General features: G+C 46.6%; 1 non-coding gene across 1 annotated transcript; it reads left to right on the plus strand.

Moving 5' to 3' along the window:
• The first annotated feature begins 10,121 nt into the window (after positions 1 to 10,121).
• Positions 10,122 to 10,196, plus strand: Trnat-ugu (transfer RNA threonine (anticodon UGU)). Its single transcript has one exon. It is a non-coding gene; the product is annotated as a tRNA-Thr (tRNA).
• Positions 10,197 to 15,289: the final 5,093 nt, after the last annotated feature.

Consider the following 15,289-nt stretch of genomic DNA (forward strand, 5'->3'; position numbering starts at 1 on the left):
TGTGTACTTAAGGACTGTTGACTGTTTGCAGTTGCTCGTGCTAGTCGCCAGCAAAACATTCACTGCAGTGGTGGCGAGGCGAGTTATGTTCTGGAACGGCCATGAAATTATGTTAGTAAAGTTGCTAGAAATAGCGTCTCACATTTTTAAGATTGGATTTGGTGCTTAATGGCACGCTGAAGGTAGCTGGTTCACTTGAACGCCCTTTGTTAATTTAGATTTAGAATTTTCTGGTTTTACAAACTAGTGGTAGTTGTTGTTTCTTAATAATTTCTTGTGTGTATGGAAGGCAAGTGGCCATGATAAATATAGGTCACATTGTGTTTTATAGCTGGATAGAGGCCGTGTGTATTTTGGTCTGTGGGCATAGGGGCTGTGCTTATTGCATTAGCGACCTATTGAAGTGACATTAGTTCTCTATTGCAATTTCAAATACCTGTCTGAAGGTTGATTGTCACGTTAGTACTGCACGTTTGATTTATGTGGTGTCAGCCATTCAGCAAAGATAGATTATTTTGTAAAGTGGATGTTAAGTCATTGGGTGTGGACTGACGCATCTTTTCACGTAGTATCTAGACTTTTTTTTTTATCAAAGGAAACTGAGCTTCTTATTACTGTTCATTGGTTAACTTATAATAAACATATTTTATATTAAGGTATTGCTTTTCTATATACAGGGTGTTACAAAAAGGTACGGCCAAACTTTCAGGAAACATTCGTCACACGCAAATAAAGAAAAGATGTTATGTGGGCATGTGTCCGGAAACGCTTAATTTCCATGTTAGAACTCATTTTAGTTTTATCAGTATGTACTGTACTTCCTCATTCCAACGTGATCAAATTGTAACTTTTCACAATCAACATGTGTGGGTTGACGAGAATCCGCCCGCAATTGTGCAATCACGTCATCAACACAGATTTTATGTGAACGTTTGGGCAGGCATTGTTGGTGATGTTTTGATTGGGCCCCATGTTCTTTCACCTACGCTCAATGGAGCACGTTATCATGATTTCATACGGGATACTCTACCCGAGCTGCTAGAACATGTGCCTTTACAAGTACGACACAAATGTGGTTCATGCACGATGGAGCTCCTGCACATTTCAGTCGAAGTGTTCGTACGCTTCTCAACAACAGATTCGGTGACCGATGGATTGGTAGAGGCGGACCAATTCCATGGCCTCCACGCTCTCCTGACCTCAACCCTCTTGACATTCATTTATGGGGACATTTGAAAGCTCTTGTCTACGCAACCTCGGTACCAAATGTAGAGACTCTTCGTGCTCGTATGTGGACGGCTGTGATCCAATACGCAATTCTCCAGGGCTGCATCAGCGCATCAGGGATTCCATGCGACGGAGGGTGTATGCATGTATCCTCGCTAACGGAAGACATTTTGAACATTTCCTGTAACAAAGTGTTTGAAGTCACGCTGGTACGTTCTGTTGCTGTGTGTTTCCATTCCATGATTAATGTGATTTGAAGAGAAGTAATAAAATGAGCTCTAACATGGAAAGTAAGCGTTTCCGGACACATGTCCACATAACATATTTTCTTTCTTTTGTGTGTGAGGAATGTTTCCTGAAAGTTTGGCCGTACCTCTTTGTAACACTATATATATATATATATATATATATATATATATATATATATATATATATATATATATATATATATATATATATATGAAATCTCAGGATTTTAACTCAGGGCCGTCCGGACCCCGTTAACGCGCGATTTCTCTATTCCATTCAACGAGAGGCTTTTTTTAGGCAAAAGATTTCCTACTGCCCAAAGTTGAGTATAAGTTCACCCTTTGGATCGTGTGTTTGTGAACTCGTAATAGATTAACGTTTGCTCGCGACCATCACATGTTCATCAAATTGACGTTTTGCCTTAAGCTTGCATAAAGTCTAGAATCTTCCGGACGTTGAGTATAGTAGAATGCTAAGTGTAAACAGAACAATTAATAGTACCCTTCAGGTCAGATAGCATCAAATTAGTTTTACCTTTCCAGTAAGTGTAAAACTGAGTGAGAAAGGCGATAGCCGACATTGTAAACATTCGGTTATCTATTTCATCTGTTATTTTGGTTGTTGTTACCGGCACGTAAAAGTTGGGTTGGGTTGGGTTCTTTGGGGAAGGAGACCAGACATCGACGTCATCGGTCTCATCGGATTAGGGAAGGACGGAGAAGGAGGTCGGCCGTGCCCTTTCAGAGGAACCATCCCGGCATTTGCCCTGACCAATTTAGGGAAATCACGGAAAACCTAAATCAGGATGGCCGGACGCGGGATTGAACCGTCGTCGGCACGTAAACGGGCCGTTGTCAAACAAGTGTGACGGTTAATATTGTAAATTGGTTCAAATGGCTCTGAGCACTATAGGACTTAACTGCTGAGGTCATCAGTCCCTAGAACGTAGAACTACTTAAACCTAACTAACCTAAGGACATCACACACATCCATGCACGAGGCAGGATTCGAACCTGCGACCGTAGCGGTCACGCGGTTCCAGACTGACGTGCCTAGAACCGCACGGCCACACCGTCCGGCACTAATTGTGGATAGGGCCTTGATATGCAAATGTTGTTAAGTGTTTATTACTGCTGATGAATTCATGTGTCGTGTAATCAATAAAGAAGTGTTGCAACTGCCAACTGGTTGTGTTAGTGGTATACAAGGTTAGTGTGCAATCGCCACACCAGGCAGGTTTGAACTATTGTCCTCCCGAAATTGAGTCCAGTGTGCTGACCGGTGCGGCACCTGGCCCGGTCGCCCCCCCCCCCCCCGCACCCCCCCCCCCTAACCCCGCCATCCCGCCCCCCTCCTTAATTGCTGATGATGACGACGGTTTATGGGGTACTCAACATCGAGGTCATCTGCGCCCGTACAAGTTCCTAATATTTCTAGTTCCAATCTCGCCACTATCCGAATGATGACGAGGTGATGAGGACAACACAAACAGCCAGTCCCCGATCCGGCCGGGAACCGAACGTGAAAACCTGGGACAGAGAAGTAGCATCGTTAGACAATAGACCGCGAGCTCTGGACCCTATTTGTTGAGCAGTAATGCTGAAACTTCCTGTCAGTTTAAAACTGTGTGCTGGACCGAGACTCGAACTCGGGACCTTTGCCTTTCGCGGGCAAGTGCTCTACCATCTGAGCTACCCAAGCACGACTTACGGCCCGTCCTCACAGCTTTACTTCTGCCAGTACCTCGTCTCCTACCTTCTAAACTTTACAGAAACTCTCCTTCCAACCTTGCAGTTTCATATCAGCGCACATTCCGCTGCAGAGTGAAAATCTCATTCTGGAAACATCCCCCAGGTTGTGGCTAAGCCATGTCTCCCCAATATCCTTTCTTTCAGGAGTGCTAGTTCTGCAAGGTTCGCAGGAGAGCTTCTGTAAAGTTTGGAAGGTAGGAGACGATGTAGTGGCAGAAGTAAAGCTGTGAGGACGGGGCGTGAGTCGTGCTTGGGTAGCTTAGATGGTAGAGCACTTGCACACGAAAGGCAAAGGTCCCGAATTCGAGTTTCGGTCCGGCACAAAGTTTTAACCTGCCAGGAAGTTTCATATCAGCGCACACTCTGCTGTAGAGTGAAAATTTCATTCTAGAAACTTCCCCCAGGCTGTGGCTAAGCCATGTCTCCCCGGTATCCTTTCTTTCAGGAGTGCTAGTTCTGCAAGGTTCGCAGGAGAGCTTCTGTAAAGTTTGGAAGGTAGGAGACGATGCAGTGGCAGAAGTAAAGCTTTGAGGACGGGGCGTGGGTCGTGCTTGGGTAGCTCAGTTGGTAGAGCACTTGCCCGCGAAAGGCAAAGTTCCCGAGTTCGAGTCTAGGTCCAGCACACAGTTTTAATCTGCCAGGAAGTTTCATATCAGAGCACACTTCGCTGCAGAATGAAAATCTCCTTCTGGAGTAGTAATGCAGTCCGAAATTATACCAGAGATATGGTTTCGGAGAGTTACAGTCTGCGGTGCAAACCGTAGCTTATCAGTTGGCTAGACTGCAGCGCAACAGCAGGTGGATTGTCGTCGCTACCAGTCGCACGGCGCGCCGTCGCCAGCGTTATTTACGGCTGAGAATTCCCCGCGACCATCTCGCGCGATGCTCCGCGCGCGGCAGTAAATATCCCGCACTCCTGTGCGCTGGCTCCCGTGCGCGCAACCGGCATCCTCTGTTACCATTAAAATAATAAGCTAATATATCGTGCCCGCGACACGTCGGCGCGACAAGGAGGTGAGTAAGTGTGGCCTGCCGAGGAGACACTTCGCAGAGCTGGTGTCTGCGCGCCTCCCTTTGTGCGGGGTGACGGGCTGCGGAGGGGGAGGGGAGGGGAGGAGGCGGCGCGCCTAATAAATTACAGCCGTTAGCGCTGCGGCTGCAAGTTGACTCCGCGGGTAATTTCTCTCCCTGCATTCCCGATGCGGGACGTGTATTTTTTCGTGGCCGTCTTTCGCCGCGGAGGAGTGCCACCTCGCGCGGTAAGAAGTGACGCCGTCTTGCCAGGGGTAATCGTGGCCGGGCCGTGGGAAGCCGCTGCTACCGGCACTTCTCAGCTCGGCGGCTGCGCCTCCGGGTCGCGCGGACCTGCCCAGTCACTCCGCCGCGGCACAGTAGCGTTACCTAGCAACGTGACAGGTTTGGAGCCTCGTTTTATAGGAAGACTAGCTGACAAACCCGGCACTGCCTAGGTATTCATTTCGCAAATTTTCTATTAGAAACGAAATCTTGTATGTACTCCTGCAGTAGCCGGCCGGGGTGGCCGAGCGGTTCTAGGCGCTACAGTCTGGAACCGCGCGACTGCTACGGTCGCAGGTTCGAATCCTGCCTCGGGCATGGATGTGTGTAATGTCCTTAGGTTAGTTAGGTTTCAGTAGTTGTAAGGTCTAGGCGACTGATGACCTCAGAAGTTGTCCCATAGTGCTCAGAGCCATACTCCTGCAGTAGACTCGGTGTGAGGTGATCCTGGACAGTTTTTATACGCTGGGTGCAGCTGCTTCGTATATTTATTTATTGCCAAATTATAGACCTGTTATAACAGGTCGTACATCTTATAGTTTTCGTTTTTCATCTTTTTACACTTTTCTTTTCTTTTGTTTTATCTACAGAATTTACAAAGAATGATACTTTTCAAAATAACGATAGTTTAAGGTTGAAATATAAATAAAATTTTGTTGTTTTTTAAGAAGAATATGAAAAGATTATAGGATAGAGGAGAGATTTGTTAGTACCATCACCGAATGTGGCTCACGGTGAATACCTCGGAATGGTTTCTTCGAGCCTTTGACCGCCAGTCGCGCGCGCGCACACACACACACACACACACACACACACACACACACACACACACACACAAACGGTTATTAGTAGAGAAATAATATTTCTTATATTAGAACAAATAAGCCCTCGGTCACAAATATTAAGTCAAAATTGACCAGGTTTCGACGCTACTATGAGCGTCGTCTTCAGAATTAAATTAACATATTAGAATTAATTTAACATTTAGAATTAAATTAACATATTAGGTATATAATACATTAAATAAAATTAAAGTTTGTACTGACCGGAAAGAGATGCAGTACTTACAAGTCAGATTTGAAAAATGTCTAAGCCCGAAAGGCGACGACATGAATAGTTGTAAATAAGATGGCGAGCCGCTACTGCTCGTACTTGAGTGAACAAGGGTTGCTACAAGACTTGTTGCAATATAATTCTGACACGGTCGCTGAACATTAGCAGATATGTTCAAAGTTTAATATTGCTTATCCTATTTATTACTAATCCTATGTATTAAATACTTTAGGTGCCCATCCATGTACAGTATTTGGTGACTTCTTCGCTAGATCGCCAGCAGATTATGCTTATTTACTGTCACCTCTCGGCTTCCTCCTCCTGTTCCTCCTCGTTGTCACTGTTTTCGCTGTCACTGTGGGTATCGCTGTCCACCCCCTGGGGATTGTTGTTACGTTGCACATAGGCATGTCTGTGATGTCGTGTCGGCCTGTACTCTTCATATGTCGTTTTTTAAATACTGTTTGTCAGTGCGTTTAATTGAGCCCATTGTTCTTCGTCTCTTATTGCTGTGTATATATCTACGTCTGTATCTGTGTAGTCTAAGTGTAGTATATGTCTATTGTTCGCGTATTGCCCGCAGGAAAAGACAGTGTGTTCTGGGGAACCTTCTTCCCCGCATGAGCATGTAGGTGTCTGCCTCAGACTCACGCGGTTTAAGTGCGTGGGATAAGGTCCGTGCCCGGTTAACAAATGTACCATACCGCGGCTGGGATCGATATGTCTCATTCTCAATCGCTCACTTATGTCAGGGAGGAAGTCGTGTAGTCTACGTCCCTTATCACTTACATCCCTCTCACCTTGCCATGTATCCAAACGCCAACTTTTAAGGTGACGTATCTTCTCCATCGGTACACCGGTTATTGTGTGTACGTTATCTAGTCTCCCCACCTTTAACCAGTACCTTGTAGCTCTGTGCCCGCATCTCGTGGTCGTGCGGTAGCGTTCTCGCTTCCCACGCCCGGGTTCCCGGGTTCGATTCCCGGCGGGGTCAGGGATTTTCTCTGCCTCGTGATGGCTGGGTGTTGTGTGCTGTCCTTAGGTTAGTTAGGTTTAAGTAGTTCTAAGTTCTAGGGGACATGACCACAGCAGTTGAGTCCCATAGTGCTCAGAGCCATTTGAACCATTTTTTTGTAGCTCTGTATTTGCTCGTGATATCTATGGGGCATATTCCGAGCACCACTGAGGTGGTACCGAAGACTCCAGATAGCCTAAGTGGGACACTTCTCTGCCCTCGTCTGACCAATGCTTTGTTGGTGACCACGATCAGTCTATGTGCCCACGCGCTAGCTGCGAAGCTGCGTACTGATTCGAAGAGCGCACGGTGGTATGTACGTATGACATATCTACAACGCGGTTCTGTCAACGTCTCCATGGCAACACCATTTTGTAACTCTACAAACGGCCTTTGCTTTCGGCTCGCACAAGTTGGCCAGACTACACAAAACTCACTTCAGGGTACCATTACACTCGCTGAGAACTTAGAACGGTGCGCTCTTTGAGTATGTGGTCTGTTTTGCTGCAAGTGCTTGGGAACATGGCGCGGCCAGGGCAGAGAAGTGCCCTGGTAAGGCTGTCTGGAGCTTTCAACACCACGTCAGTGGAAGCACACTGTGGTAATGGTGGTAAGTTCCTACGGGACCAAACTGCTGAGGCCATCTTTCCCTGGGCGTGCACACTACTTAATCTAAACTAACTTAAGCTAAGGACAACACACAGCCCTCTGTTCGAGGAAGGACTCGAACTTCCGACGTGGCGAGCCGCGAGAACAGTGACAAGGCGCCTGAGACCTCGCGGCTACCCCACGCGGCTCTCTGCGTGATGCTTGGAACGTTCCCTATCTACATAACCATTCGGTTTGGGGCTGCAATGCGCTGGCTGAGGAGGGGGAGACGGGAGAAGGTAATCGAGATTGCCGGACAGAACATTACCGAGAAGCGCCAACACGTTAAATGGCAGGTGATACCTGGCAAAAAGAGTTCAAATGGTTCAAATGGCTCTGAGCACTATGGGACTCAACTGCTGAGGTCATTAGTCCCCTAGAACTTAGAACTAGTTAAACCTAACTAACCTAAGGACACCACAAACATCCATGCCCGAGGCAGGATTCGAACCTGCAACCGTAGCGGTCTTGCGGTTCCAGACTGCAGCGCCTTTAACCGCACGGCCACTTCGGCCGGCTGGCAAAAAGAGTGGGAGATACGCGATAAGCGCCGTAGGATATATCAGTTTTTCCCAGACATGTAATCAAATGTTCAAATGTGTGTGAAATCTTATGGGTCGTAACTGCTAAGGTCAACAGCCCCTAAGCTTACACACTACTTAACCTAAATTATCCTAAGGACAAACACACACCCATGCCCGAGGGAGGACTCGAACCTCTGCCGGGACCAGCCGCACAGTCCAAGACTGCAGCGCCTCAGACCGCTCGGCTAATCCCGCGCGGCTCCCAGACATCAGAGAATGTACGAGACTGAGCCATCAATCCCAGCCATGGTGCGGTTCACTTTCTGACAGGTAACGGCCCTTACCCTACGCACTTACACCGCGTGGTCCGCAGCCATCTACATGTGGAGAACATGGATCTCTGGAACACATACATTTTCACTGACACCGATACCGAGCAGCACATCAGACACCAACCCAATACAACAATGACGTGATACGGGAAACAGGAGACAAAGACGAGTAGGAAATAGTAAATAAAATCGCCGATGATGTCTCAAGGACACTGCATGACGAATACAGACAGAGATGGCCGTATGACAGAACACTGCAACACATACGAAGCATGCAAGACAGCAGTTCCAATTCGTGCACCAACACAGGCAGCAGCATGAAACACACACTCACTCGAACACGTACTGTAGGAAAGCAGCCTACTCACGCCATAGTAAATTCACATCAGTCTTTCCATTGTGTGCCAGCCAGTCCGCTGTAACTAGCTCTGACGTCATAAATGTTGCGCAATACTTTAAAAATCAAGCAAATAACCTAAAACGTTTCTAACATGTCAGGAGTAATACTAAATTAATATGTGTTGAATATCAGTTCGATAACTTTAGCCATATTCGAAATTTGGACGTTTTTCTGTAAAAATCATTGGCGCAACAGAAAAGAGCCACAGAATTAAAAATTGATAATTAGATTCCTCTTTCATAATAATTTAATAAAAACAGTACTTTGGGTTTCACAAATTAAAATTTTAGTGGAAATTCATGATTTTCTGGTTTTCATCTTAAAACTTAAGGAAGCAAGATAGATTAATTAGGCTAATAAATAAGGCTAGGATGTTTATATTTAAGTATAATGGAGATCCGCTATCACCATAAGGATGTGAGAAGTTTCATTTGAATACCTATAAAACTATAGCGATAGCGTATCTCCAAAGGGCCAGTTCAGAGCTTGTCTACTGCGTGCAGTGTAATTAAATTAATTCTCTCGCCCAAAATATTTAACTTAGCCACGTCAAAATTTTATTATGATTACTTACCTGTGTGCTGAATGCACATTTAAATTAAGAGCTTCATCGGCCATAAGCAAAAGAAGCTATGATTTATTTAATAACTTAAAGTGGTGCGTTACTAGCCCAGCGGCTAGTCGGGAGAGCCGATTTGATCAGGCGTTCCCTTAGCCGTCCGCACCGCGGCTTTATATATAAGAACGCTGCGCGAGGAGGCAAGGCCCCAGTTCTCTCCAGACGCTGAATAGCACACCATCTGTGTCAGGAGTCGCATCGCGTTGGTATCATTGCTACAAACCGCCTCGGATGCCGTATTAAGTTACTCGAAATAAGTGTTAATTCTGGGATGACTTTAATTATCGATCTTCAGTTTGCGTATGTCGTATTTTCACGTGCCGCCGCGGGACAAACATTCTACCAATGATTTAGCGTGGCGTTTGATGAACCTAATCATCAAATTATGGCGAGCATTCATTTAAACATTTAATTTGGACATTCATAGTTGCATCAGCGCATTAGACTCTGAACTGCTCTGTTAGTTAGATTGTGTGGATTCTTCTGTTTTCATCTGTGACTTTCAGAATACAGAACGATTTTTTTAGAAAATCGTTTTTGATTATAAATACTGGACAATCTCCTAATTCCTCAGAGCTATAAGCTGTAACTATAAGTGTATTCTCAGATGAAGTGGGCACTAGGAATTCTAATTACAGGCTTCACGTTTTGCTAATCACTTTCTGGTAGCCAATATTGTAGTTAGAGAGCCAGTGTTGAGAACGGCGAAAGACAGCATAAACAACAGCATAAATAATAGGAACATTTTTAACAACAATAATTCCACCCGCCGCCCCACAGTACCACAGAGAACCTTACACAAAACCTCAAGTAATTAAACTGTGCGAACGCACACGCTATGCCCGAACTCGTACGGGACTTGGTAGATTAATCTGCCACGAGTAATGAGTATGATGGGCAAACATCTATTAGGCGGACTACGAATGTAGTGGTGTGGACATGTTGGGAATGTGGATCTCACGGGGAGCGTGCAAGGGATAAGTCCCTGCAGACGCACTATCCTCTGTGCCCGCGGTGGCTCAGATGGATAGAGCGTCTGCCATGTAAGCAGGAGATCCCGGGTTCGAGTCCCGGTCGGGGCACACATTTTCAACATATCCCCAATGAAGTGCATCAACGCCTGTTTGCAGCTAGGGTGTCCATATAATTATCATTTCATTTCTAGCAAAGCTGCATGGTCATCCACGGTAACTGTTCTTTCAGGAACAGATACTACCGTCATATATAGCATCAGAATAAACATTGAATCCAATCAACCCTGTTAACTTGTTCGAGCTTAAATATAAACATATAAATATAAACATATAAATATAAATATGCATCCCACGACCATTATACCGCTGTTGGGATGTAACACTTGTTTGTAACTGAACACCAAGTTTAGGAGTGCCTTAGTAGTAAAAAATAAATGTCTGGCGTGAGGTCGAATGAGTTGAGCTCGGGTCCGAGCCAGCAGTTCCTCGGTCGCTTGACAGTGGACTTGGTGTGGGCCAACCAGCCACTGGCGCGTCGTAAGGCACGGAATCCCGGTCGGATGCGTATGGCTTTCTGGTCGGGCGTGCCCGCGGCAGGCTTCACATAGGGGAGCGATTCATCACACACAGCCTCTCCTTCCCAAGTGGCTCTTTCCGCCTTCCCGTGATGCCAGACGCTCAGCATATCTTGGGCCCACCCGAATGTTGCCCTGCGTCAAAAGGGAGAGCTGCGACCTAACCCGAGGCGAAAGTAAAGGGTGCGTGGCGCAGGGGGAGCTGTGTTCAGGGACCGAAGATCTGGCCCTTGGGGGAGAGGGTTGAGCGGGGCTGCTAGCCTGCGTGGGGGGTGTTGCTCACTTTGTGTGCGACCCCTCTGCGCTGGGCAGCTGCTGCTCCCGTCCCTCTCTCTGCCCAGAGCAAAGACCAGCAGGTGCGCTGCACGCCGGCGGCCTCGTTTGTCGGCACGGGATCTCAGCGCGAGTAGGCGAGGGCGCTACGCCGCGCCTGTGGGTAACCGGAGCGTGTTCCGCCAAACCCAGGAGGTGGTGACATCGCCTGGCCAGGTTTGTTGGGTCCAGACCGCTGAACGACTGAGTGACTGGCCACCACCTGATTGGAAATGGGTCCTTGACGGAAAGGTGGAAGCTCGGGCTAGGAGGCAGCGAAGGGCAGGAAGTGCATATCCACTTCTCCGCAGTGCAGGGTGTATTTGCTGAGGAACGTCAATTGAAATCATCAATGACAGGGCCACCAAGGGTGACCAGTACATTGGCGACGGCATGCTGAACCAGGCAGCTCAGGCGTGCCCTTGGCCGTGGAGCGAGGTTGGTTGCGCGACCCCCCCCCCCCCCCCTCCGTCCCACCGTTTGCCAGAGGAGCCAGTGCTGCGTAAGAGACGGGCTCCCATCTTCTTCACTCGTATATAGTTCATGTATAAATCATGGCTGACCGTGAGGCTAGTGATTTAAGTGCGATTTCGTGGGCGTCTATGTCTACTGTTCCTACCTCGCAAGAGGCTCTGGGACAGAACGATGAAAATGTTTTACAGAGACAAACTAGAATTAACCAGATACTGGACTCTAGTGTTAAGAATGGAAAAATTAGCCAGACTGCAGTCCTGGCAGTCTAAAATGAACTTGCTGCCTGGGCTACCGCCAGTACCAAGCTCGAGGGGCGGTTAGAAGAATTGGAGAAAGAAAATGAAAGACTCGTTCAGCGACCAAAGCATGGGCTGGAGTGGCCGTGCGATCAGCCACAAAAACACAGACCACCAAAGAGACTGTTGTTGTTGTTGTTGTGGTCTTCAGTCCTGAGACTGGTTTGATGCAGCTATCCATGCTACTCTACCCTGTGCAAGCTTCTTCATCTCCCAGTACTTACTGCAACCTACATCCTTCTGAATCTGCTTAGTGTATTCATCTCTTGGTCTCCCTCTACGATTTTTACCCTCCACGCTGCCCTCCAATGCTAAATTTGTGATCCCTCGATGTCTCAGAACATGTCCTACCAACCGGTCCCTTCTTTTTGTCAAGTTGTGCCAGAAACTCCTCTTCTCCCCAATTCTATTAAATACCTCATTAGTTATGTGATCTACCCATCTAATCTTCAACATTCTTCTGTAGCACCACATTTCGAAAGCTTCTATTCTCTTCTTGTCCAAACTATTTATCGCATGTTAACAAATTTCTCTTCTTCAGAAACGCTTTCCTTGCCATTGCCAGTCTACATTTTATATCTACTCTACATCGACCATCAACTGATAACGACGTCCTCTTGAGTAGTCCCCGCCCGGAGATCCGAATGGGGGACTATTTTACCTCCGGAATATTTTACCCAAGAGGACGATATCATCATTTAATCATACAGTAAAGCTGCATGCCGTAAAGCTGCATGCCCTCGGGAAAAAGAGACTATTGCCAAAAATTCGAAAAGACTGGACACAGCGGTCTTCCTGACACCCCTGCCCAGTCAGAACATTAAGAAGGTGCAGCAGAACTTCACTACTACTATAGACCTTACGAAGGAAAAAATATAAATTTATAAAGTAAAGGCGACAAAAAATGTTGTCTTTCTTGATGTAGCCACTGAGGATGACAGAAACAAAATTCTGAACACAACAAAACTAAACAAAGCAATAAAGTGCAAACCATCAAGAAAGCGAAACCCTCTGGCGATTCTCTATGATGTACGAGTCGCATTACAAGATTACGATATTTATGAGACAATACATCATCACAACTTTGATGACATGGATTAGGATACTTTTCAAAATAAGTTCAAGTCACGCTTTTAAACTGGGCCCCATGAACGCGATGTAGTACATAACGTTGCTGAGATCTCTGGAAAAATGTGGAGTAGGCTCTCCACTATGGACAAAACTATGTAAGCTTCCATGCCATCAATGTCCGAGATTACTTAGTGGTTCCCCGATGCCACAATTGTGGCGACTTAGATCAGGTGATTAAGCACTGTGAACGAAAGCCGGCTTGCTCCAGGTATGGAACTGAGTATCACGTTAGTAAAAGCTGGGGCAAAGCTGGGATATGCATCCCCTGCACAAGGAGAGGAAAGAAAACCTGTAACACCACTGGGAGAAACTGCCTACATACCGGATGTTAGAGCAAAGGCTTACTGCCCGAATTGATTATGGCTGAGGCTATACCTGGACACAGGAAGCCTAAGAGAAAGTCCCCGAGCAAGAGGTTGTGGGACGCAATGAGGACAGATTCAGAGAATTCATTCAAAGTTCACAAAGTCGCAATCTCTTACAGTACTAATGAAAGATGCATGTGTGCAAATAGACCCTTGTGGTCAGAAGGACGCTCCCCTCCTCCAAGCTGGGAACCGAGGTCGCCTGAAGATGTACGACCACACGGGCATCCTGTGATAGGGAGTCTACCGGCGAAAAAGTATAACGAAACAAGTATTAAAGAGCCAATACAGGTAAATGATGTGAGCAGCTCAAGTTCGTCAACAGGCCTACCACCTCAGAGAGGGTTGGGAATGGACCCTGCTAGGGCATACCCCAACCTGGAGCATGCTCTGCAATTAGCTCGCCTAGAGGAGCCAGCTGTCCTCACTACAGCCCTGAGGCATGTGGTGCGTGTCGGCCATGAGTATTGAAGAGACATCATCTTCCTGGTAATGGAGGCTGTAGATAGGATACAGCTTAAGACAATGAATCTTCTCACTGACTTTGGGGCCCTGCAGGACTTAGTCAAACAGGTGTTTGAGAGACGAAATGAGAAATTTGATCTTCATGAGCTATACAATCAATCCGTTATCGCTAATGGAAGAATAACACAAGACTGGAGTAGGAACTGGCAAGATTCTCACATTCGTACATATTTTCCATGTGAGCCATTTAAGTGTTGCACAGGTAAACACACATAACAACAAATTAGTCCTGCAGGAACTCCGAAGAGTGGTGGAGGAGAGGAGTCTGAATGTCCTCTGTCTGCAGGAGCCGTACTCCCAAGCTGGGCGAATCCCGTTCATGACTGTCAACTGGCGATTAATTCACTGCGGAGTGGAACCGGGGGCTGCAGTCGTAGTGACAAACAAGGTGCTGAGAACTACAGTCCTTGCGCAGTTCTCTGATGAACACTGTAACGTCGTGCAATTACAATCGCCCATAGAAGTACTATATATCGTGAACATGTACTTTCAATATGGCAGAGGGATTGACGAATTCTTGGATAAACTAACTCAATTAGCCACCGCGTTGCGGGGGTGCATATTTATAGTGACAGCAGACATAAGTGCGAAGTCCCGCCTATGGTTCAGTGGCACTCAAGATGACAGAGGAGAAAAAGCAGAAAAACCATCATGGCGCTGCTATTAGTGGTCTCCAACAAGCAAGGGAACCCCCCACCTACTCTGGCAGAGGAGGGGGGGGGGAGGGCAGAAACATCGACGTTACTCTAGGAACGCCAAACCTTGCATCAAAGATAATGGACTGGACTGTATGGGATCAGGTAACAACAAGCGACCATAATCTAATACCGTTCCTCTGGGAGATGTGGTGGTATATGCAATATACGAGGGCCGTTCAGAAAGTAACCTCCAGTTGATTTAAAAAAATACACCAAGTTAAATAAAAATATTTTAATATATACATCTTACAACTACATCTTTGCACTATTTTTCTACATAGTCTCCATAGCGATTGAGGCACTTATCGTATCTCTTCACAAGCTTTGAAATTCCTTCTGCATAAAAATCACCCGCTTGTGCCTGGAGCCAGCCTGTGACCGCATCTTTGAGCTCTTCGTCGTCATCAAACCGCTGTGACCCGAGCCATTTCTTCAAATGCATGAAGAGGTGATAATCACTTGGCGCCAGGTCTGGGCTGTAAGGTGGATGGTTGATAACGTCCCACTTGAAGGACTCAAGAAGGGCCGTTGTTCTGCGAGCAGAGTGAGGACGGGCGTTATCGTGCAAAAAAACGATACCGGAAGTCAGCATACCACGGCGTTTGTTCTGTATAGCCCGTCGTAACTTTTTTATTGTTTCACAGTACACGTCTTGATTAATGGTCGTACCACGTTCCATGAATTCAACCAACAACACCCCTTTGGCATCCCAAAACACCGTTGCCATCAGTTTTCTGGCAGAAAAATCTTGCGAGGCTTTTCTTGGTTTGGTAGGCGAATTTGAATGTGCCCACATCTTTGATTGTTCTTTTGTCTCAGGGTTCA

The sequence above is a fragment of the Schistocerca nitens genome, chromosome 5 (genome assembly GCF_023898315.1).
Source record: "Schistocerca nitens isolate TAMUIC-IGC-003100 chromosome 5, iqSchNite1.1, whole genome shotgun sequence".
NCBI lineage: Eukaryota > Metazoa > Arthropoda > Insecta > Orthoptera > Acrididae > Schistocerca > Schistocerca nitens.